Genomic DNA, 26,091 nt, shown 5'->3' with positions numbered 1-26,091 from the left:
TTTGAGGGCCCATGAGTAGAAAGAAGAATAGTGAGTGGAGAGGAGCTGGCTAAGTATTGAAGCTGGCGAAAGAGGTCAAGGCTGGAGCCAGACTCTGGGGAGTCATCAGAATGGTGTTGGAGATATTTGGAGCACCTGCTACACCACTACCAGGTGGTGATGAGCACTTGCTCTGCGATCAGGTCTGGATTTGAGATTCTGGTTTTGCTCATTTCTAGCTGTGTGACCTTAAACAGGTCCCTGAATGTCTACAGAGCTTAGTTTTTTAAAGCTATGAAGTGGGGATGCTCGTCACACCTGCCTTGCTTCAAGGATTGGATGAGATCAGCCATATAAAGCACTTAGCTGAGCACACAGAGCTGAAGAAATTAGAGCTGTGATTGTTATTGATTGCTATTTCCTTTCATGTGCTCAGCTGGATTAGGCCCCACGCACTTCGGATTACCACATTTTGCTGGCTAGAATGAGGCAAGGCTAACAGGTGTCTTTTGCTGATGGAGAGCAGGCCCATCACCAATCCCTGGAAGGGGAGGACTTCTTTCCTCTTCTGCCAACCTGGACAGATTTAAGAAGAAGGCGCAAGGAAGTGAGAGTCAGGGCTGGGACTGTTGGAGCGAGGGCAGGCCCCAAAGGCCTGCCTGGAGATCACCAGGAGTGATTCATTCCTCCTTAGCCTCCCCTGGGCCAGCCCAAGAAAGGGATATTTGGGGGAGAGGGATGGGACGATCAAGTGTGAAAGGTGGGCACAGTGTGCAGGGAGGCAGTTTATACTTATAAAAAGTTGGAGGTGCCTAGACTGCCTGGTATGTATCTAGGGAAAAAGTGGGTTCTACAGGAACATGCTGACCCAGGAAATGAGGAGACTTGACTTCACCCATTGGCATTAATTCCCCCTACAGAAGATACAGCCCTGGGTGTTAAACTTTTAGCTTAATTCCCATCTTCCTCGCTGCCCCAGTGGCATTAATCAATCTGTTGTTTTCTGCTGCTAGATGCAAATGCAATCAACGAGATCACAATGACCTTAAGATTTCCTGATTCATTCCTACCCCCCACATCCCCAGGCAGCATTTCTTACTTTAATTTCTCAGTGTTTGGCTCATTTTCTCCACTCACTTGGCCTTGCTCCATGCTCCAAGGACCTTTTTCCTGCACTGGGGAGAGGGTTTGGTCAAATGGCAGGGGTCTGGGCTGCCTGGTGGTGGCAGATGGAGACTCCCTGACCTTGAATGAAGGCATGCTCCCCAAAGAGGACAGTTTTGGAGTTTTGATAAAAATCGATCTCAGAAAGGAATATTTGGAAATGGTGTGTGTCTATGTGTGTGTGTGTGTGTGTGTGTGTGTGTGTGAGAGAGAGAGAGAAAGAGAGGTTCAGATTGAGATTCAACGAGAGGTATTACAATCCTGTAAATAAATGAGGAATCTTGAAAAATTGGAAGGAACAAATTGAAATCATTATTTCATCCCAGGTCAAAGGAGACAGAGAGAGAAACAACCTCCTGAGGCAAAGATAAGTATCAGCGATTACGGATTTTCCAGAGGGCTCTCAGGCTTTGAGATCCTCAAGGATACAGAGACTGATAGATCTGGCACTTAGAGGGACAGCTGGAGTTCATGCAAACTGCCCAAAGGATTTGTGATTTTCCCCTTATGGCGTTCCTCTTCCCCGTCAGTTCTACCTAGTTAAAGCAATACCACTCACCTGCTTGCTTCAGTCAGGCCTCTAGTCATTATCCTGAGTTCCCCTCATTCGCTCATGAGTCACCTCCTAGCCATAAGCAAATCCTGTGGATCCACCTTCAAAATACATCCTGATTTTGCCGACTTCCCACCAATTCCTCAGCTGTTACTTGGTGTGAGCCACCATCCTGTCTGTCTTGGACTAAGGTAACAGCCTCCTAGTTGGTCTCCTTGAGCCGACTTTTTGCTGCCAGGGCTGCCACGTATGGATGTTCAAGTTGTATACTACACAAGGGCATCATAGCTATGGACGTGCCATTTTTTATCACAGACATGTACCAACTTACATAAGACAGTATGCAGATGGGTGCACACATTCATGTCTTCTTGGCTCTAAGCCTGAGAGCAGAGGAAGAGAGCCTACTCCTACAAAAACCTGTATCGGTGCGCAGCGTCTTGTAGAGACTCTGGAGAATGCAAGTTTTTAACTCAAGGAAGAGGTATCTTTCTGTAATGCACACAAAAACACTGTATCAGAGAGTGGCAGCCCTAGCCCCCAACAACTTCAACTCCATACAGCAGTCAGCAAGAACCTTAACAAACATTCAGTGTATTGATCCTTTGCTGGAAGCCTTTCATTTATTTCCCAATGTTCTTAGGAGGAAGACAAGCCTCCTTACCTGGCCCACACATCTCGAACGATCTGGCCCCCACCTTCCTCGGCAACCTCATATCCATACTGCCATCTCTCATGTCCCGCTCCCCACCCCAGCCACACTGACCTTCTGTCCCTGGAACACCCAAGCTCATTCCTGTCTCCTTCACTGTATTTTTTTTTTCCTGTCTATCCAGAATTCCCATCCCCTGCTAGAGCATTAGCTCTATTAAGCAGGAACTTTGTCTTGTTCACTATTGTATTTTCATCACTTAGCGCAGTGCCTGCAGTGTAAAAGGCAGTCAGTAAATATTTGCTGACTGAATAAATAGACAAACAGGGTAATGGGAAAGTTCAACCCTCCTGAAGGGCTCTAAGGGCTCTAAGATGAACCTCAGCTCAGCCTCATCTTTCTGCTGAGATCTTCTGGTGGATTGAGATGGCCAGAAAATGCAGACTGCTGCCCATCAGAAAGTTGCAAGACCGGTTTGGCAAGGAGGAATGGTAGTGAGCCCGCTGGCATTTATTGAGATACTAGCATGGGGTTGTCACTGCTCTTGGCACTTCCTTGATTAATCTCCCCAGGAACCTTATGAGGTATAGTCTCCTACGGTTCCCGTTCCACGATGAGCAAACCGAGACCCAGGAGAGTCACTAACTTGATTTAAACTCAGGCAGTTTGACAAGAATCTCTCTGCCATACTGTGGAAGAGTGAGAATACTCATTTCCTCCTGGCTTCTTTTTTGGCAATGCCAGGGGAGCGTTTTCCCCTTTCCCCTGTGCACTCTCCTGGTCTTGAACCCAGCCCTGGGAAAGCAGGTAGTAGAGGGACGCCAGCCACTTCACCCAGCAGCTTCAAGAGCGGATCTAGTTAGCGGGCCCCATGAGCGGGAGCCACTTTGGTGATTGACAATATGAATTAAAAAGCTGAGATATTTTGTACTTTCTTGATATTGAAATCTACAAAACCATTAAATCCTCAGCCAGCCTCATGGAACTAGAAGGGGTTGCAGTCACAAAGCAAATTTAACACCTCTTCCCATTTTTCTGACATACAGAGGAGCGCTTCTGGGGAGGTGAGAATGGCATTAGCTTGAAGCTCCTCGGGGCCAAAACCTCCACGGTTACAGGGCTAGATTGCGTGCACCGCCTTCACGCCAGAAGAGAAATTGACTGGGGGGCGGGGGAGGCAACTGAAGAGGCGGGCTTTGCAGCCCAGACCACAGGAACAGTAAATGGGAACTAAAGCAGAAAAGGCAAAAGGCTCCCGCTCAGCTCCTCCTCCTCTTCCTCCACAATGTGGAAAACAAATAAACAAACAAACAAGCCACAATGTGGAGTTAGCTTGCCTCTTCCGGGCTCAGAGCCTGAAGCACAACTTTGTGGGCTATACTTGGGGCTTTCCCTACCTTATCATATCAGAATCCTAGGACCAAAGAAAGACCTAACAGAACATTTTGTTCAACCCATTCACTTTCTGGACAGAGAAGAGTATCTTCTGGCCGAGAGAAGGGTATCTTGCTTTTATTTTCACCAAGCCACCACCGGTATGTGTGTGTGTGTGGGAAGGGGGCAGGTGTACATTTGCCTCAGGAGCTGTTAAGAGGAGAGACAGAATGACCTTCACTGTCAAGGGGGAAAGGGTGAAGAAAAATGTTAGAATTGATACAGTGTTTGATAAATAGCCAGTCATTTGTCACATAAATATATACACATTGCAAACAACACCCCTCTCTGTGGCAGAAACAGAGGGGTTGTTCTCAAGACAGGGAGGGCCTCAGCTGAGGAGGCTAAATGAGGGTCATTCATCCCTCCAGCCCCTTTCTGCCATGGCCAAGACTAGCCCAATTCACCACCTAGGCTTTCTGTGGGCGCTCAACATTTTGCTGGGCAGATACTTTCAAAAGTGGCTTCGCTAGTGGCTGGTGACATGTAACCTCCGTGGGAGGGATAGGGCCTTTTTCTTTCATCATGGAATCCATTATTTTTCTTTGAAACACAGTGCAGAGCTTTTTACAAATTACATGCAAAAATAGAAATGCAGCATGTGGAGGAGGTTTGGGGCAACTTGCCCCTCAGGTAGTGTGTATCCAGAACGTGCTCCTTTCAGAACTGGGTTGTAATCCTGTAGGGAGGGAGGCAGAAAACCAGCCCTCTCTTCCTCTCCTTCCTGAAAGGGAGGTAGACTTGAAACAGAGCGGCGCTGGAAGCTCTGGACAAAGCCAGCTTAAGTGCAGCAGTAGCCCCTGCCCGACAGAGTCTGAGTACTGCAGCCTGGCTTGAATCTGCTGTGAGACGGGGGGTCTGTCACTTAACCCTCTTTGGGTCTCTGGTTTTTCATCTGCCTCTCCTGCCTCACAGGATACCCAGAAGGTATAAATGTGGAAAAAACAGACACATATTTTTTTTTTTTTTGGAAAAAGTTAAAACTCCGTATGAATGCAAAGTATTACTGTTGGGTTTTGTCTGCTCTTTGCCTCTGGTGGTTGGACCATCTTGGTGTATGACTTGGAATTTGAATTGGTAAAGAAGACTCCGAGAGAGGTCCAAGGTGCCAGGAATTACAGAGGAGAGAGGGTGGGAAGAGTCCGGAAGCATAGGAACAGACCCCTCACCCTCAGGAAATCACCGCGTCACCCTTCCTTAATCTTCTCTGCCTATATGTCTTGCAACAGCTTAATGGACTTCTCTGAGCCAGTTTTCTCATCACTAAAGCAGGATGGTTATGAAGATAATAAGCCATATAAGAAATGGAAAGCTCTGTTGCCGGCAACTCTAGTGTGAAATAGACTTTTGATAATTATTATTACTGTTAGCGATGTTACTTGCTTCTCGGCATTGAGAATCTGAATTCCTTAATGCCAGGGCATGGCTAGTCCTTGGTAAAATATATATATTTCTGAGCCTCATCCCCAAGGAATTCTGATTCCATGGGTTTGGAATGGAGCCCAAGAATATGTATTTAACAAGGACTTCAAAGGATTCTGATGTGAGGCCAGGTTTGGGAACCAAGGGTCTCAAGCAGTGTTTTTTCAAGCTGCAAATTATTACCTACTCCTTGGGAAATCAATTGAGTGGGTAGTGACCTGCACTGAAAAAAACAGAAAAGGAATGGAATAGGGGGGAAAAAACAGTGTGCATTGCACACAGTAAGGGTAAATAAGTATTGCTTCATGAAATGCTGGCTGTATGCTTATATATATAATTCAGTAATGTACTCTGCATGCATGGCAAATGTATTTCTTACAGTAAGTCATTGTGAAAAAATGTTTGAAATACAACAGAGAACACTATCTTCCATTTGGAGACACAGATGTCCAGAGAAATAATCTCTCAGGTCCCAGCCAGACAAGAAGAAATGACCAGCAAGAGAATGGAGTAGGATCCATTTCTCTTCTCTCCCCATCTGTCCTCTGCTATGCTTGGGTCGACAGAATTGGCTTGTTCTCTAATTAGAGTGAGTTTTCTTACCTTGTAATGGACCTGGCCTGAGATGAAGGGCAAATGAGGGTGTTGCTACAGGTATCAGGCTAATTGTGTTGACCCCATTAGACAGTTGGTCTTGGTAAGTGAACGCCTTGTAAACTCATTTCGGTTCTTCTCCTTCTCCCAGACTTTCTTCTTGAGGATTTTATTTATTTATATGAGAGGAAGGGGAGGGGTGGAGGGAGAGAATCACAAGCAGACTCCCCACTCGCTCGGGGTGGGGCCCCCCAGGGGGTTCGATCTCACAACTCTGAGATCATGACCTGAGCTGAATTCAAGGGTCTGATTCTCAACTGACTGAACTACCCAGATGCCCCTCTTTGTCCCAGACATTGGTATTCATATTCACTTTTGAAACACTTTTGTTGCCCTTTGTGAAATCACATAATAAACGTAAAACTGTTCCATTGCACGTCAACCCATGTCAGTGTCTTTTGACTCTCCACTTGATATGTGGAGGATATTAGCACTCCTAAACCTTCCTGGGCCTCATTCCCAAGGAATTCTGATTTCATGGGTTTAGAATGGAGCTTAAGAATATGTATTTAGGGGTGCCTGGGTGGCTCAGTGGGTGAAAACCTCTGCCTTCAGCTCAGGTCACGATCCCAGCATCCTGGGATCGAGCCCCGCATCAGGCTCTCTGCTCAGTGGGGAGCCTGCTTCCCCCCACCCCTCTGCCTGACTCTCTGCCTGCTTGTGCTCTCTGTCAAATAAATAAATAAAATCTTTAAAAAAATAATATGTACTTAAAAAAGGACTCCAAGGGATTCTGATGTGAGGTCAGGTTTGGGAACGAAGAGTCTCAAGCAGTGTTTTTTCAAGCTGCCAATTATTACCTGCTGCTCGGGAAGCTAATTTAGTGGGTAGTGACCTGCATTGAAACCCTGAAAAAAAATGGCTGTGCCCCATCCAAAGGGAGCAGCCACTCCAGGGCTTCAGCCCGCTGTGGTCCTGTGGGGATGAGGTCACCTTGCCAGAAAGACCTTCTCAGACCCCCCTCTGTAAACTGTAGGCCTTGGGGATCTGCCTACCCCACCACTTCAGAACCCCTCCTCCCATCTTTATGTTGCTCCATGGTGCTTATCACAACCTAACACACAATATTGTAAATAATAAACATAAAGAGAAAAATAACCCCATATCTCCAGATCTTTTTTTTAGAAAGAGTTGGAAATTAAATTTTATGTGAAGCTTTCCAAATTTGAAATGTGGCTAGATCTTCTGATTTTTCTGGAAAGCCCGGGATTCTAAACATTTATGTAAAACCTTTGGCGTTACAAATGTCTTGGTCATGAGATCAAAAAGAAAAAAAAAAATCCAACGCTATTTAGGCCAAAGAGAATACGTCTGTGGCCCAGATTTGGTCTGCAGATCACCGGTTTGGGGCATCTGTCATAGATCTACAGACCGTTGGGCAATGTGAACTCTTGAAAATGGATGTTTTCCTATTGAGGAAGTGCAGCCTGGGGTCAAGTACTCGCCACAAGGTCACAGGGTAGCCTGTAGCAGAACTGGACCTTGAACCAGGCTGCCTATGAGGCTCGTCTCTCTTCTACTGGGGTAGAGCTCCTCTGCCCCACACGGAAGCCAGCATTCGGTTCAGTCCCCCTGCCCTCCTTACAAAGAACCTAACAGAGTCATCAGCACCCATCTGATAAGCCCCAGGCACTTCTCACCACAGAGTGTATGAATTTACCTGCCTTCCCCATCTCAACCGTGGATATTGCCTCTTGGTGTTCTTTATTGCTTTTGCTCCAGTGATAGAATCAAGACGAGGTCTATATAGGAGTGTTATTAGCATTGTTCCCAGCCAGCGGATGCCCTCAGGATGTCCTCAGGTCTGCTTTGCACCAGCCCACCAGCATCTGGGGCTCAGAGTTCCCAGGGTGGGGCTCCACGGCCCTGAGACAACTTCCTTAACCTTCCCCGCCCTCAATTTCCTTCACTGTAAAACAGAGAAATGCGATGTGCCTTTCTTACCTCCCAGAGCGGCTGTGAGGTAAAACCGAGATAATACATACAAGCACCCTTCGAAAAGAGACGATTTGGGACTCCTGGGTGGCTCAGTGGGTTAAAGCCTCTGCCTTTGGCTCGGGTCATGATCCCAGGGTCCTGGGATCGAGCCCTGCATCGGGCTCCCTGCTTGTTGGGGAGTCTGTTTCTGGCCCTGACAACAGTTCCCACCTCAGAGGCCTGTTCTGAGCCTGTGGATAGTGATATGTTTTATTTTTTTAATTTATTTTTAAGATTTTATTTATTTATTTATTTATTAGAGAGAGAGAGAGAACATGAGCAAGGGGAAGGGACAGAGGGAGAGGGAGAAGCAGATTCCCTGCTGAGCAGGGACACCCCCCACCCCCGCCCACAAGTGGGGCTTGATCTCAGGACCCCGGGATCATGACCTGAGCTGAAGGCAGACACCGAACGACGGAGCCACCCAGGCACCCCAGGCTGTGGTATGTTTTCATATGGTGAGTGCTAAAGACGTGTTAGCCGCCATTATCATCGTCTGTTTCCATCTTACAGTGAAGTCAGGCTGTTCGGGAATCTGCCTGAGAGAGTCGCGTTACCTTTGGCAAGTCAGATCACCTACTGTTTCTCAGTTTCCTGGTCTTCCATGAGGGATTAGTACTAGGGCTGCCTTGGGGATTAAATGAATGAGTGTAAGTCCAGTGCTTATCCCAATGCCTGGCACAGAGTAAGCCCACGTTGGATGTCAGCCACTCCAGCTCCTAAAGCGGTGTAATTGCCAATGTAGTATGGCCACAGACAGAAACTCCAGAAACATAAGATCATGAGGACACCCCAAGTCTTACTGCTAAGACACCAGTCCTTGTTATTACTTTGAGATTCAGGTCTTAAATCGGAAACTTCTCCTGTCGAGAAAACCAAGACTGAAGAAAATGGCGGGGATCTGGGAATGCAGCGATCATTGCATGAAACCTTCACTGAGTGTCTCTTCTGGGCTGGCCAGGGCTCCATGGGCAGGGTTTCAGCCACACCAGGTTTCAACACACACCACACCACACCACACCAACCACACCAACCACACCAAGCAGGATCCCTGCATTTAAACAACATATTGGCCCATGGAAGGAGACAGAAGAGCAAAATAAAAGTATAAAATAGTATGTTGCATGATGTAAAGTACTATGGGAAAAAAAAACCCCTTAAGATGGGGTGGTAAGGGGACGCCTAGGAGTTAAGCCTCTGCCTTCAGCTTGGGTTATGGTCCCAGGGTCCTGGGATCGAGCCCCACATCGGGCTCCCTGCTCAGCAAGGAGTCGGCTTCTCCTTCTCCCTTTGCTTTTCCCCACTGCTTGTGTTTGCTCTTTCTCTTTCAAATAAAAAATCTACAGGAGAAAAAAAGCTGGGGTGATAGAGTTCTGAAATGGGGAGGGGTAGTGAGGGAGGGAAGCGTGCAAGGCCTATAGGTGATCTTTGAGTCCACCCCCAAAGGAAGTGAGGGAGCGGGCCATGTGCATCTGTCAGGGAAGAGCTGCCCAGGCAGACAAAACAGCAAGAGCCAAGTCCCTGAGTTAGGATCATGCTTGGCATTTAAGAAACAGCCGGGAAGCCCTGTGGCAAGAGTGGAGTGAACAAGGGGAAGGGTAATAGGATAGGAGGTCAGAGAGCTCGCAGCTGTGGCTGTGTAGGGCTTTGTAGGCCTTCGCGATGACTGCCATTTGCAGGGAGAGAGATGGAAAGGCATTGGAGGATCTTGTCCAGGGAGAGGCGTTTTTTTTTTTTTTTTTTTAAATATTTTATTTATTTATTTATTTGACAGACAGAGATCACAAGTAGGCAGAGAGGCAGGCATAGAGAGAGAGGGGAGGAAGCAGGCTCCCCACTGAACAGAGAGCCCGATATGGGGCTCGATCCCAGAACCCTGGGATCATGACCTGAGCCGAAGGCAGAGGCTTTAACCCACTGAGCCACCCAGGCGCCCCGGGAGAGGCATTTCTTAATCTGACTTCCACCAGCCATTTGTCCCTCCCCTAAGCAGCGTGTTTTGCCTCCACAGGCCTTGGACTATACTAAACAAGAGGTGGCAGTCCCAGCTGTCCCTGCAGAGTTGTCTTTACCACTCTGTAGACTGCAGAGAGAAGGCTCTTTGGTCCAGAGGGGAACACGGGGTGGAGGTGATGTCACAGAGAGTAGGATAAAGCAGTGGGATCTCTTAGCACGCGAAGGGACCCAGTTCCTGTGGTCACAGTTCCTGGGACACAGTTCCTGTGATTCTGCCCTTGGGCATCTGTTCACCCAGCCTTGAATTCCCTGCACCGCCCCACCAGCCTGTTCTGCCTCCTGCAGGACCCTGTCAAGGTCAGAAAGCCTCCTGATGCCGTTTATGGAAAGTCTGCCTTCTCACCACCACGAGGTGGCAGTAGTCTGAGTTCTGTCACCCGAGTGTTCCAGAATCCGTCCATACTTCCCATAGAAAAACACTTTGGAGATGCGAAGGCAGTCCGGGAATCCTATATATTCCCTGACATTTCTCTTTTTCGGGCCCCGTACGTCTGGTCCTTTCAAGAGCCACTCCTGTTCTGGGATGGTTTCCAATCCCTTCGTCACTCTTGTGACCCTCCTCTGGAGGTGGTCCACTCTCTCAGTGACCCTCTTGAAATGCAGTGTCGGGAACTGAAAAGGAGGCTTCGGGCTTCGGGAGGGAACAGCAGAGATCACAGGGCAACATTAATATTCAGGAATCTAGAAACTCGGATGAATACGACCTAAACTTGTGCTCTGTTTTTAACTGCTAAATAATTAAGCTACCGTAAACTAACTGTTGGCTTGAATTATGCTGTGGGCCAACTCAAACCCCTCGATGCTTGTTTTTTATGTGTGCTGCTGCCAAGCCATGCTTCCCTTACTCTGGCTTCGCAGGAAGGACTTTCAGAATTTTAATTGAGAAGTTTTGCTTTACCTTACATGTTTTACTTTTTTTTTTTTTTTTTTTCATTTTAGCTTGGCATTTCAGCCCATCTGAACTCGTTTTGAATCCCAGCTTTGTTCTTCAACGTATTTGATATCCCTGCCAGTTTTGGGTTGTCTTCAGACTTGGTAAGTGTATTTTCTGTGTCATCAAAGTTATAAACAAGTGTGGAAAAGCCCCATGGCGTTTTGAAACTTTTCTGTTGGTTGTCACCTATGCTTTGGGTAAAATTCTTTCAATTTTCCATCCATTTGACTTGTGTTATAATCTGGTTAATATGGTCCTGTCTTGTCTAGTCCATTCATGAGAAAGATCTGAGAAATGATTTCAGAGGCACTGCTGAATCCAAGATATGTTGTGGTTACAAAAGGCAGGGTGGATAAGGGATGATCTAAGACAGCACACTTTGGTTTGTAAAATGGAAATTGATACTTTTTTTTTCACAAATATGAAAGTAGTATTGGCTTGTTGTACAGGTCAACAGCACACCAAGGTGTACGAATTAGACAGTATGAGTCCCTCTGTAATTCTTTGTGCCAACACCCTACCGGATAACTGTGGTTAACGATTTAGTGCAGACAGAAACAGAGATCTGTGATTTAAATGAGATCATACTATAGAGAATGTTGCATGACCTGCTTTTTTCACTTACAATCTTTTGGAAACATCTTTCTCTGTCAGAACATATAGTTTGACTTCATCCTTTTTAATGACAACCTAGTGTTCTTTTCTGGAGATGTTTCCTAATTTACCTCATCAATCCCGTATTGATGGACATTTATATTGTTGGCAGATTTTTGCCGTGTTGCCCATTATAAGCCTGTTAAAAGGACCGAGACACCCCAAGATCAGCTTTCTTTGCTGGCTTGAGATGTTGCATTGGGTGCTGTTTTCTGGGTCCTCACAATTCCCCATCCTTTTCGGATTTTGTGAATGTTGTAAATTCCATGGGATACTTTCTACTAAAGAGAGAAGAGCTAGAGAGTGGGTTTCCAACTCCCTACTCATCCTGGTTTGTGTTTGAAAACCATGAGAGACTATGGACTCTGAAGAACAATCTGAGGGGTTTGAAGTGGCGGAGGGGTGGGAGGTTGGGGTACCAGGTGGTGGGTATTATAGAGGGCACGGCTTGCATGGAGCACTGGGTGTGGTGAAAAAATAATGCATACTGTTTTTCTGAAAATAAATAAATAAATAATTAAAAAAAAAAAAAGAAAATCTATACCTTGTCCTCCCTTGGAGTGGAGTTAAACCCGTTGGAGCTCCCGGGGGCCTCGAGATGACCGAGACACCTCAAGATCAAACCCTGAGTGACAGGCTTGATAGGAGGCTCCTCCCCTGACTGGCACAGGTGAGGTAGCTAAGAGCCAAAAAGGGAAGAACTGCCCTGTCATTGAGCCATTATTCCCCATCACACACAAGCTCTGGCCAGTAGGGCCATTTACTGAGCCTCAGTAAGCTCCTCCTTTCTCATCTTCACACCTGTCCTCCTCCATGGGGGGGCGGGTCTCCTTCCCTGCACATGTGCACCTCTTAGAACAAGATAGGACCAGCCTCTTCTGAACAACTAGAACACTTTCTGAGCTTGGGCTAGACAGCAAAGATGCGTTTCAATATCAAAGCTCTACCTGCCCAGCTCTGTGATCATGGATATGTCACTTACCCTTGTTGGGCCTAGTTCTCCTCACGTAGAGAATGAAGATATTCCTGTGGAAGAGATTTCGGAGCACCAAACCCAGTGCCTGGCCAATAGGAAGCACTTCCTGTTAGCTGCTGTCATCTGTCATCATCATCATCACCATTATGGGTGACCATATGGCTTACTCCGCAGGGTCGTGGAGATGAACTGAGAATGTACATAAACCATCCAAAACGATGTTCAACATTAATTGAGGACTAAATAACTCAGGGCACTTATCAAATATATTTATATCAAGTACCTCTTGGATACTTAGCTCAGTATGCCTTATCTTATCTCTATTTGTGTTCATGTCTTGATCCCTTCCTCTAATTTCCAAGTTCCCTCAAGAGGAGAGTTCTTTCTCTCTCTCTCTTTCTCTGTCTTCCTGTCTCTCTTCCCCTCTGCCTAGGAAGCAGAAAAGACCCAGTGCTGGGGACTAGGGAGGGCTCTTGAACATTTAGAGGAGTCAATGTTGCCCTCACTTTTTCTAAGCCCCTTGATCATGGTATTGTTTTCTAGTTTGAAAAGATTTCCCCCATTAACTGATCAATGGGACCTTTTCCCTAGGGCATGCCACAACATACATGTTCCAACCACGAGCCACTGATCACAGTATCTTAGCTTTGGAAAGTTTTCCAGAAAACAGTGGCCTGGTGTGTACATTCATTTGAGCAAACTGGGCTTGTGTACCACTCCCAGGCTTCTGCTGTCTGCACAGAAAAGGATATTGGACATGAGCTTAGTTCAGGCCGCCACCAAGTCCCCCTTAGACTACCTCAATGTAGTCTTCTAGTTGTTTTCTTACTTTCACCCATGCTGTGCACGTAGCAGCAAGAGAGGTCTCTAGAAAGTAATGAAGTGAGATTACATCATTCTCCTCCTCAAGACCCTTCAGTGGCTCCCGTTTCATGTAGCATCAAGTCCAGCCGTCTTCCTGTGGTCCGCAAGGCCCTGTATAATCTGGCCCCCTGCATATCTCCAAACTCATCTTGTTGCACTCTTCCCCTTGCCCACTCTGCACCACCCACATGGGTCTTCTGGTGTGAGATCATGCCAAGCTCATTCCTGCTATGGTGCCTTTGTTCTCATTCTGTCTGCCCCCAGGAATTGGATCCCATCCATGCCCCAGCTTCCCCGGGCTTCCTCTTGCCTTTCAGGTTTCCACTTAGATGATACCATCTCAGAATGGGATCATTCACCTAGGCCTTCCCCGCACACCCTATCTCAAATAGCTTCCCATTGGCTCATGTGCCATGCCCCCTTGTTAATCTCAAACTCTTTGGTTCTCAGCCCTCACTTCACCTTAAGAATTACCCAGAGAATGTTTAAAAAAAAATGGCCAGGCTCCTTCTAGACCAAGGAAATCAGAATCTCGGGGGACAAGGCCTAGGTCATCTGTATTTTTAAATGTTCCCCTAGTAATTGTAATGTGTGGGCAAGGTTGGCAGGCTCTGTTCTAATCTATGGGCTTGTTGATTTTCTTCCTGGTACTTATCACCAGATGTAACTCTTTTCACTCATTTATTTAATAAGTATTTAATGAGCTCCTACCATGTGCCTGGCTCTACTTGAAACACAGGGATTAAAATTGTGAACAGAAAAAAACCACAAATTCTAACCTTTTATGAAACTTCCATTCTAGTGGGAAAGGCAAACAATAAATAAGATCAGCAACTATACATATTTATACAGCGTGATATATATATATGTAGGAAATTCTGTGTGTGTGTGTATGTGTGTGTATAGTATTATGGATTGAATGTGTCTCCCCCCCCATACCAAATTCATATTTTTCAACCCTACTCTCCAATGTGATGATATTTGAAGATGGGCCTTTGAGAGGTGGCTATGGTTAGATGAGCTCATGAAGATAGGACCCTGGTCTGATGAGATTAGTGCCCTTATAGGAAGAGAGACCACAGAGCTTACTCTCTCCCCCATTCCACCTCCCTGACACACACACACACACACACACACACACACACACGCACAAACACACACACACTTACAGTTCCTGTGAGCACACAGCAAGATGGCAACTACCTACAAGATAAGACAGGAGACCTTAGAATGAAATCTACCTTGCCAGAACCTTGAACTTGGACTTTCTGACCTCCAGAACTAAGAGAACTAAATTTCTGCCTCCCAGTCTATGGTATTTTCTTATGGCAGCCTGAGCAGACTAAGATGTTATGTTATGTTAGACTAAGATAAGTGCTAAGGAGAGAAAAATAAAACATAAAATGGAGATACATTTTGGGGGGGGCAGGAGAGGGAGAAAAGGTTTTGATAGAGTGGACTGGAATGGTGAATCTGGAGTAAAGATTTGAAAGAAGTGAGAGATCCAGATCTGCAGGTATCTGAATATAGAGCATTTAAGGCACAGAAGAGGAAGTACGGGGTTGCCTGGGTGGCTCAGTGGGTTAAGCCTCTGCCTTCGGCTCAGGTCATAGTCTCAGGGCCCTGGGATCGAGCCCCACATCGGGCTCTCTGCTCAGCAGGGAGCCTGCTTCCCCCTCTCCCTCTGCCTGCCTCTCTATCTACTTGTGATCTCTCTCTGTCAAATACATAAATAAAATCTTTAAAAAAAAAAAGAAGAAGAAGAGGAAGTGCGAAGGCCCTGGGGCTGGATTATACCTGGTGTCTTTGAGGAACAGTGAGGGGGGAAGCTTGGCTGGAGAGTTGCGAAAAAGGGGCACAGAATGGTAGGAGATACATTCACAGAAGTAACTCTATTACTCTATTACTACTTCCTCTAGGGAGCAGATAATGTGGAGCCTTAAAGGTTATTGTAAGCGCTTTGGCTTTTACTCTGAGTAAGAAGGGTTATCACTGAGGATTTTCTAGCAGAGGGTAGAATAATCTGACTGAGATTTTAAGAGGTTCACTCTACCTGCCATAGAGAACTCAAAGGGGGAAATGGTGGCAGGAACAAAACCAGCTAGGAGGTCACCGCAGTGATCTAAGTGAGAGGCGATGGTGGCTTGGAGAAGGATGGTAGAAACGGCAGAACACAAGAGATATGGTCCAAATCTGGATGTACTTTGTGGGTTAGGATATACAGAATTTGCTGACAGAGTGTGTTTTGGGCGGAAGACACAGCACACAGTCAGGGAGGACTGAGCATCCAGAAGAATGGAGTGCCATTACACTGAGATGGGTAGGACAGTGGGAAGAATCGGTTTCAGGAGGAGATGTCAAGGGCTTAGTTTTGAACTTGGGAAGTGTGAAGTGACCATTAGCCCTTCTTCAGCTGAAGATGTCAAGTAGAGAGGTAGATGTATAATCCTGGAGTATATAGGAGAGGTCTGGCCTGGAGATAGAACTTTGGAAGCCATGAGATTAGACGAAATCTCCTAGATGGTAAGCTCAGGTAGAAAAGAGCAGAAGCCCAGGGACTGAGACCTAAAACACTCCAGAGATTAGAGGTTGAGTTACAGAGTAATAGCAAAGGGGACTGAGCAGAAATAGCTAGAGCAGATGGAAGAAAACCAATAGAAAGTGGTTTCCTTGGAACCAAGAGAAGAAACTGATTTAAGGAAGAGGGAGTGGTCACTTCATGTCAGGCATAGCCAAGAAACTCGAGTAAGATGAGGATGGAGAGCTAACCACTGGATTTTGGAACATGTATGTCACTGGGTGATCTTGGTCAGAATAGTGATGAAAGTGAGTTCAAGAGGGAAAAGAAGGAGAGAATTGGGAGACAATGGGTATAAACAATTGCCCCGACATTTTAGTACTAAAAGGAGGACAGAGATGAGGCAGAAGCAGTATCTGAGGGGAGATTCACCTTGAGAGAAGGTTTTGTTAATTTGGGGGATGGGAGAAATCATATTCTAATGAGAATGACCCATGTTCTTGATTTAGGAGGTGAGCGGTTGAGGGCAGGGACTTGGTGTGGGGCATTCCCCTCACCTCCCACAGTGCCCAGCACAGAGTAGGCATTTGCCAAGTATTGTTGAGTCAGTGCCTGATCAAATGATTGCAGATGGCTGTGGGAGTAAATAAATATCAGAGTTGAGTGGCAGGGTGGGGTGGCAGGTGAATGGAGGAGCACCCTGCCTTCAGCTCCCCTCATTCCCGCCCCACTCCTGGTGCACCAAGCTCACCACAGGGCCAGACTCCCTCTGCCAAGAGGGCATGCAATGTCCCTGTAGTCATGTGTTCTAGGGAGAGGACAGGCTTTGGAGCTGTGAGAACAATGTGTGGCCAGACGAGACCACAGAGCTCAGGAGGGTTAGGGCACATTGTGTCATGGCTGTTCCCTGGCCATGGTCTGTCAGGAGCATTTATAGCCTCTTGGAGCTCAGCCCAAGGAGCAGCAAAACCAGAGTCTGGGCAGGAGAAGCCCCTGTCTATGCAGTGCCCAGTGGCCTTGGCACCTTGCTCATCCCAGTCCCTGTGTGGCGCAACCCACATAGTGTCAGGTGACATTTCAGCCCAGTGGGGCTTCCCCCTGGGGCCAGCGACTCTGCTCTTGTCAGGAAGAGACAGCATGGCCCAGTCCTGCGTGAACACACAGAAGGCACTTGGCAGCTTTCAGATGAAGGAAGCCCTGGGGACTCTGGGAATTGTCACAAAGGGTGAGGAGAGAATGTTTCCTTTCCATACCTCCCTTGCCGCCATGCTTTATGCCCAGGCACAGCTCGGTGAGGGTGGGCAGTGGCAGGTGCATGTCCTGGACTTGAAGGAAGACACAGGGAAACCCCTGTAGTGAATTGGCAGCAACCCCAAGCAGACCTTTTCCATCTCCTCACCTGGCGCTCAGAGATGACACCACTGAGTTCAGTCTTACGAGTCCAAAAAGTTGACTTCAAACAGCATTGACCTCATACCTGATCTGGGCCACATCCTGTGTGTTTTCTCCAAGTTGCAACTATACTAAATATTACAATTCCTCCTCCTCCTCCTCCTCCTCCTCCTCCTCGTGATTGCAGCTAACACAGACCGAGCGCCAACTCTGGGCCAGGTACTGAGCTAAGCACTTTGTATACCATGTCAGTCATAGTTCTCACCGCAGGCAGGTGAGGTGAATACTACTCCCGTTGCTAGTGAATAGGAGTGATTCAAGCCACGCAGGGGAAGAGTTGAGACTCAAGTCTGATTCTGTGTGACTGCAGAATCACATTCTTCATGGGTCTCTATGACAGCACCTCTCTGAGAAACATAGATAATCTCATGCTATGGCTTCAAAGCCTCCAGAGGCTTCCCATCACGTGGAGAATTTAATCCAGCTTTTTTCCTAGGCCACCAGGACCTGGCAGTATCCAGCCTTTGCCTGCCTCTTTGGCCGTGTTTCATTCTCTTCTCCCCTTGCCCCTGTGAGACCTATGGAGAAGCCTCTTGATCTGTAGCAGTGCTCTGTTCTCAGTACATCTGGTAGGCTGACTTGGGTATTTACTCTTGCTTCCAGGGGTATTTCCCTTGGAAAACACCACCTACTGTCCAAACAACCATCCCAGAAGCCCTGTATCAAAAGGTGGGAGCTGCCTCATGATTGTGAGCACACCCGTTGTTCGAGGGGTTGGGTTAGCTTAGGGCTGCCTGTGTCATTTGTACTGTAAGATCGTAGAAGCTTGACTGTGCCCCAGACCCTGTCTGGTATCAAGAAGCATGTGATGCTCAGAGGTGAACTAAAGCCCAAATTCTCGTTCTGTGACTGCTGGTATTTGAGGAGACAGTGCCGTATGGCTCAGGGAGGATGGGAACAGCAATAGACCAGGACACATATGAATCACTTGTCTGTGGAGCTCTCTCACTCGCTAGCTGGGAGACCTTAGATAAATCTTTCTAATTCTCTACGCCTTGATTTCCTTATCAGTCAATGAAAGTAATAGTCTCTGCCCCTAAGGGATTGCTTTGAGTATCTTGAGATAATTTATTGGATAGTGTTCTGGAAGGTACAGAAATTTGCATAATGCCTAGTAAGTGCTTAATATATTCCAGATACTGCTCCAAGCTCCTCACGTGTATTCTCTCTGCATCAATCCTCAGACAAGACCCAGGCATGTTACTGTTAATAGTATCTCCACTTTACAGATGAGAAAATTGAGGCCCAGAGAGGTTAAGGGATTTGTTCATTGTTGCCTGGTGGCAAAGTGGCAGAGCCAGATTGTGAATGTGAGCAGTCTGGCTTCAGAGCCCGTGGCCTGAGCCCCTGACTTATGTATGTAAGGTAATGGGTTTTACTGGGGCTGTGTCCTAGTCTGTTCCCGCTCCTATAACAGAACACCAGAGACTGGGAGTGCTCAGAAACAACAGAAATGCATGTTTTGCCACTGTGGAGGTTGGGAAGGTCCAAGACCAAGGTGCTGATAGACTCATTGTCGGATTAGAACTTCTCCTGGTTTGTAGATGGTCATCTTCTCACTATAGCATCACATGGCAAGAGGGGGCAAAGAAATTCTGTGGAGTCTCTCCTCTAAGCGCACTGACCCCATTTGTGAGGGCTCCAGTCTCATGAGCTGATCACCTCCCAAAGGTGTCACATCTAAATGCCATCACGCTGGGGAATAGTTTTCAAAATAGGAATTTGGTGTGGATACAGATGTTCCGTCTCTAGCAGGAAGGGAGGGTAGTATTTTTTTCAAGTAAAAAAGTATTGCTACTATTTTGTGCAAGTCTTATACCATTTTGCCTCCACTGGGCTATAAGCTACTTGGGTTCCTTTGCATGTTACTGTTTAGTTTTGGGGTAGCAGACTCTCACCTACCTCAATTGTGATACCTCCCTCCTCCTTGAAGCCACCAGAGTTTCCCACATAGGTAATAGTCCACAAAACGTAATCTTCCCATGTCCAGAAAAGAGTGTGAATGCCTGGTGGTCTGGTCCCTTTGTGTCTTCACAAATATTGAACACCTCCAATGTGTTCGGCCCTGTTCTAGTCAATGATCCCAGTTGACTAGGACACACACACACACACACACACCCCAGCCTCCACAACATTGCTTCTGCTGTATTTTTGCCCCACCACACAGTCTTAATCTCACCATGCGATAAGAGCAGACAAACTTCGGTTAAAGGAAACGATCACTTAATTGGCCTGGAGTCGTCAAATTGTCAAGGTTATAGAAGACAAAGCCTGAGGAACTGTTGTAGATTAGAGGAAGCTAAGGAGACATGGAAACAAATATAGTCTGCGCTCCTGAATTGGATCGTGGCATAGCAGAAGGACACTAGTGAGGAAATGGGGGACATTTGAAAAAGCTTTGTGCATTATTTAATAATGTTATATCACTATTAATTTCCTGGCTTTGATACTTTTACTATTTTTTTTTAAAGATTTTATTTATTTATTTTGAGAGAGAGAGAGCGAGCACAGGAGGGGCAGAGGGAGAGAATCCCCAAGCAGACTCTGTGCTGAGCATGGAGCCCAACATGGAGCTTGATCTCACAACCCTGAGATCATGGTCTGGGCTGAAAGCAAGAATCAGACACTCCACCGACTGAGCCAGCCAGACACCCCAAAAGTTTTCTCACTATTATGTAAGCTGTTAATATGAGGGGAAGTCGGATAAAGGGGATAGAGCGACTCTGGGTTGGGTTTATAATTTTCCTTTAAGGTCTAAAAGTGTTTCAGGCCATTTGAAAGCAAGTTGGCAGGCACAGAAATGATAAATGCCAGAAGGATAGATGTAGGACATTGACAGTCTCTGCTACACTTCCTGAATCTCAGGGTCCTCCTCTGTCATTTAGACCTAATAGTTATGTATTATTCCTGATTCTCCTTATTAAAGAATTCGCAGGGGAGCCTGCTCTTGAAGTATTAGAGAAATGTAAGCTCTAAACATTCAGTTTTGTGATAGAAGCTACAAAGAAATGAAAAGATCATCGCTTCATCCTCCAGAAAGAAAAATTATTTAACAAAATTATTTAAAAATGAAAAGTTAAAAATATCCCTCCCTTCCTTGGGTTTACCTTTAGGGAAGGAAAGGGGAAGAGAGGGAGAGAGAGAGAGAAAGAGGGATGGGAGATAATAAATAAGGCAATCAGTTAATTTTATCATGTATTAGACGGCAGGGAGTTCTATGAAGAGAAAGAAAGCAGGAAAAGGTAGATAGGGAGGAGGAGAAGGGCAGCTTTAAAATGGTCATTTGGGGGCGCCTGGGTGGCTCAGTGGGTTAAGCCGCTGCCTTCGGCTCAGGTCATGATCTCGGGGTCCTGGGATCGGGTCCCGCGTTGGGCTCTCTGCTCAGCAGGGAGCCTGCTTCCTCCTCCTTCTCTTTCTGCCTGCCTCTCTGCCTACTTGTAATCTCTCTCTGTCAAATAAATAAATAAAATCTTAAAATGGTCATTTGAAGAAAAGACTTTAAAGAAGAGAGGGAGCAAGAGCTCCAAGGAGTGCATCAGTCAGAGGGAGTGGCCAGTGCAAAGGCCCTAAGGCCTGACCGGTTTTAAGGAACAGTAGGAAACCCGGTGGAGCTAGAGCAGAGTGAGCAAGGTCAGTGTGCCTTCTTCTGGGGTCGGTAAAGATAACAGAAAGAAAGTGGCCACAGGGCAAAAGTCAGGGGGGTTAAAAAATAGACATCAAATAGAGGTTTTCAGCAGAGTCACAGAGGATAGAAACCTGAAGGGAAGGGAAGAGCAAGGAAGGGCAATTGCTGGCATCTAGAATACCTGTCCAATTTCTGGTGAGGAATCAAATTATTAGTAATCTCCATAATAAGGCTCTGAGTCTCCCGTGCTTCACTCCTCTCCAATGACGAAACTCTAATTAATGCTGAGTGTGGCAGTCATACCACAGCCTGAGACATCTTTACGATGTCATCTTAATGAGAGGGATAATTGGTAGCAGAGAGGGGTGGGCTGATTTTTCTTGGAGTAATAAGTGGGACTGAGGAAAGATCCAGAACCTCGTTCTGGTTTGGTGTATGTTTATTATTGAATGTCCCCGAGTCATTCCATTCATGTCATTTGGATGTTTAGATATGCACTGAGCAGAACACAGGCAGGGATGGTGCGTGGGAAGCAGGCCCCTGGTCTGATGTGTGCCAATACCAGAGGGGTTTCCTGGAGACTCCCCAGCTTGTAGCCATGGCCAGGCTGCTTCCAACTGTGCGGAAGCAGAAATGCACACAGGGAAGGCCAGCCTGAATGCCAGGGGAGGCTGGTAGACAGTGCTCATGTTTGGGCAACATTTCAAGCCAGCAGGAGGTCTGCACAGGTGTGTTGGCCTGTCCTTTCAGTGTTAGAAAAACTGGACGAGAAGACGTAGCAGATAGGATCCTACAAAGTGCAAGGCATTGCATACATGTAAGGTGTTACTAGTATTGTTGTGTACCACAGGGGTGGGGGGGTGCTGGGTATAAAGAAAGGAGACCTACGGCAATAGTGTTTGTTCACTGATTCCCTTCTAGTCTAGTGTTATAGAAGGACCGTCACCTTCCTTTTAGAATCAATACTTACATTTGGAGCACTTAGGACATGCCAGGCACTCTGGTATGTTCCTTGGGCATATTCTTTCTTTCAGTCCTCACCACAAGCCCATGAGGTAAGTACTGTTGTTTCATTTAAAAGTTGGCTAAAGGAGGCTCAGAGATGTTAACTTACACAACTTACACAAGGCTGCACAGTAAGTGGGGAGAGCCACTTCTGTGCAGGAGACCCACACTGGGATTCTGGATCCTTCTCTCTGCCTTCAAGTGCCTTTTAAATTCAAGGTACACATGCTCCAATGTGGCAGGTTTGGGTTTCCAAGAGGGAGGGCATCAACTTCATTCTTTAGGTTCTACACACAAGGGTGGCTGGAGAAGGAGAACCTCACACAAGTGGATCACTCCAGCTTGGAGTGGTGCTGGGCAGGAGTGGGCCTTGGTTGTTTGAAGAGGCACTGTGGCGGTATCTACCTTCCCAGCTTGAAAGACTGGGCCAGGGACAAGAGTGACAGACCAACACTGAATTCTAAAAATACCCAGGGTAGCTGTCACCAGCTTCACCTTGTCCTTGTGCCAGGGAGGAAACTAGAGATCCAGAGCTATGCTGAGACTCGCCAAAGGTCACACAGCTCATTAGAGCCTGGCGGCTGCTGTGGAACCCTGACCTTTAGGCTCCCAGTTCAGAGCTTCCCCCCACCCTCTAGCCTACCCCCCCACTGGCCCCCCAGATTCCTTGGGCAGCTCTCAGAGAGTGGAGCCGCTGTCTGGATAGTGGCTCTTTATGTGGCCCTGGGACCTGCAGGCCCTCACTGTGCACCTGTTAGAAGTGCCAATTCTCAGGTCTTACCCTGGATGTCCTGGGGCCAGGGCCCAGTAAGGTGCACCTTATCATGCCCTCTTGGTGATCCCAATGCACTTGCAAGTTTGAAAACCACTGGTCTAGACAGAAAGGCAAACCAAGTGCTACAGACATCGATATGCATTCAGAGCATCAGCTGGTAAATCACCGAGGGTCGTCTTCATAGAAAGTGAATAAGATAAGGCCCACAGCTCCCAAGCCACACCTGCAAAGCAGTGTCACTTTGCAACACATATGACAGTGTCAGATAGACACAGACCAGGAGGGCGAGTGTAATCAGCTCTGGTTCACCTGCACGTGCTTCCGAGTTTTGCCAACTTAGCAGTTCTGGAGTCCTGCTAGCTTCTCCGCTCGCTGCTATGGAGGGTGTGTCCCTGCCCTTTGGGGACCCACCATACAGGTTCATAGAACCTCTGAGCTCGGAGGGAGCTCAGAGATGACCAACCCTTTCCCCCACCTCTGCCACCTTCCTGGAGATACACCTGACTGGCACTCTTGGCTTCTGCATTACAGGGCCACAATAATAGTGAGTTCTGTTTCCTGGAAGACAGGGCAGAGGTGAGTAGGAGGAGGACACGCATACAAGTAACTACAATAATAAAATGGAATATAAGCACTAGAGCCCATGCCATGAGAACCCCAAGCTGGAAGGAATGAATTTCTGCACTGGGAAGTCAGGGAAGGCTTTATGGAGGAGGTGCTATTTGAGCTGGACAAGATCCCAGCAAGCAGCGCCAGTGGAGGAGGAAAGAGGCCTGTGGCCACATTGCCATGAACAGAGGCACAAAAATGCCAGACACGTCCCACGAAATATATTTAGACAGGCCTAGTGAAGGGGACACACTTCTTGCCAACTGCTTGACCCTGACCTTGGGCAAGTTACATCTCTCCGCCTCTATTTTTCCCTACTTGGTAAATAAAAGTGATCTGTGTTGTCGAGTTATGGGAAGGAGTAAATAAAATAATGATATGAAGTAGCTATCACAATGGCTGGTTCGTAGCTAGAACTCCAAAGCATCAGGGAAAACCTTGCTGAATATACAGAATATATACAGAATAGCAAACGAGATGGTTTGCCTGGAGAACTGGGTGTAAGCCTGGGATTGGTGGAGCTAATCTTCGGGATCAGGTTGTGGCAAGGGCTTTGAATGCCAAGTGAAGGATTTGGGGCTTTTATTCTGAAGGCAGGGGATCTGTGTGTTTGGAGGATTAAATTAGAGCAGGGTGATGGGGAGAGGGGAGTCAGAGGGCTGTCGATGCTGGAAGAATCAGGTTCAGAGCGGAGATATTTGAATTAGTAAATGTCTGAATTCCTCTACTACATATAAGCCTGAGTTAGGGTTGATGGAGCCTGAAATGTGCAAATGTGTGTGTGAGTATATATGTATTTGTTTTAAGCTGCACCAATGTATGGGGAGCTGGGTGGTGTGTCAGTTAAGCATCCCACTCTTGGTTTTGGCTTGGGTTGTGATCTCAGGGTTGTGGGATTGAGTCCTGAGTCAGGCTCTAAGCTCAGCTCTCTCCCTTACCCTCTACCCCTTCTGCTTGTGCATGTTCTTGTGCGCTTTCTCTCTCTCAGATAAATAAATAACTCTTTCAAAAAATGTGCAAAATGTGTATCTGAACATATATTGAATATATGTATAAAATAACTAGAAAGTGGAAAGTGATGGCTGGAGAGAATATTAGCCAATTTAAAAAATAATTTTAATGTGAAAGACAATCCCTTTGTTAGCTTGAGTTAAGCTATGTGAAACATCATATTCGATGAAAACATTTCCCAAAGCTGGCCTTTTCATGAGAAAACTTGAGATCTGTGCAATTCACACATACTTGATAAATTTAAGCACATTCTGTCTTACTGGCAGGGACAGAAATCTGCAATAAGACACAAAGTCCTCTGATGACAAATGATTAGAAGCCTCAATGGCAGTTCCCACAGTGTCCAAATTTAAGGACATTTCTAACAGCTGTCCAGGGATACAAGTACCTTCCACTTGGGCCTTGGTGATAACGGGAGTCTTCTTTAGCTCCCAATCAAGATGAACACACTTCAGAAGGTTGTTGAGTCCCAGGCCAGAGGGAATGATCTCATTTGGCACATTACTGAGTGCCTGCAAAGAGGAAAGTCACTAACCGCTCACAAATATTTTGCCATTGACTAACTGCAAAGATGCATCTGTTAAAGCAATCCATTGGATCAGGCTCGTTCCCTCGAATATTAAAGAATATCGATACCAGCTAAAAGGAGTCAATTTGTCAGGCATTTACAAAGCAGCTTTGAAGCCAAATGATCCCATTCCTGCCTTCACCTTTCTTCCAGAATAGATGCACCAACACATCCAAGTGTGGACTCAGCCTCCTCTGTTGGAGCCTTCACAGATAAAAGTTTCTTGGGCTGCGGGGAACAGATGTTTGGGCGGGAGGTGGTGCAGGAGCGCCAGGTGCCACGCCTGTTCTGTGCTGGGGAAACAGTTTTGCACTAAGCCCGGCAAGATATCATGAACTGTTGCTCATGCTCAGTTGCCTTGCAGACCTGCCGGGCTTTCCCCTTGGTCTGCTACCCGGTGCTAACAGAAACAGATCCACGGAAGCAGTTAAACTGACCGGTTGGACTGACCCAGATTCTTTGAGGAAATGCAAAAGCCTGCGGGCTCATGGGATTAGCTTCGCTTTTGCTCCACATCTGCACATTACCTTCTTGTCCATGGCAGCCCCAGCTTGATACAGCTGCTCACCTTGGCAGCCGGCTTTCTGAGCCAAGAGAATTTGAGAACACTCTGGTTAGGAGAAAGCAGTCAGCCTGCCCGAGAGAAACTTAGTGGCCAGACCAACGGAGAGATGCGGCCTTCACCTTCATTGATCTGCTGTAATCCTAGTGTCCTTTCCTCACCATCTACCCAGGCTCCTGTCTTCTGCAATCTCAGGGGCTGTAGCCCACTTGTCAGATGAAGCTGTGTGGAGAACACGGCACAGTGTGTATAGCATTCGAGGTTTAGTTTTTTCCTTAAGAGAAAGGGGCTGTGCTAAGCAGCTGTAGGAGACATAGGAGGATGGAAAAAGGAATGTTTTGTTTCCATTCAAGAGGTGGCGTTGGAAAGCAGTGGGGAAAGGCACAGGCAAACTGTATGGGCGATTAGTGATGTCAGAACCAGATTAAAGGAGACAGCAAGGGTTCCTACCCCTATGACACACGAGGCTTACAGAGAAAGCCTAGAGCATGTGGCTCCTCAGCCCTCAGAGTGTATATACACAGCCCTCACCCTCAGAGGGTCTGGCGTAATTGGTGTGGGACTAAGACCCCAGCACTGGTCCTTTTTAAAAGCTCTCCAGATGGGAAACAACATTGCCATAAAGGACATCGTTGAGCCCCTCGGCCGCTTTGGGATACGGGCTGTTTATTGGATAGTATTGTATCA

The 26,091-nt window shown here is 46.9% G+C and overlaps 1 protein-coding gene across 2 annotated transcripts in view; it reads left to right on the top strand.

Moving 5' to 3' along the window:
- PAK3 (p21 (RAC1) activated kinase 3) overlaps positions 1–26,091 on the top strand; it is a 247,440-nt gene that overhangs the window by 33,394 nt on the left and 187,955 nt on the right. For both annotated transcript variants that reach the window (XM_044235881.1, XM_044235880.1), the window contains exon 2: positions 10,791–10,886. The gene's annotated coding sequence lies outside the window, so the exon portion shown is untranslated. The remainder of the gene's footprint in view (positions 1–10,790; positions 10,887–26,091) is intronic.

This window comes from Neovison vison, chromosome X, assembly GCF_020171115.1.
Source record: "Neovison vison isolate M4711 chromosome X, ASM_NN_V1, whole genome shotgun sequence".
NCBI lineage: Eukaryota > Metazoa > Chordata > Mammalia > Carnivora > Mustelidae > Neogale > Neogale vison.
Note: the sequence above shows the minus strand (reverse complement) of the source record. Positions and strands in the feature narration are given on the sequence as shown.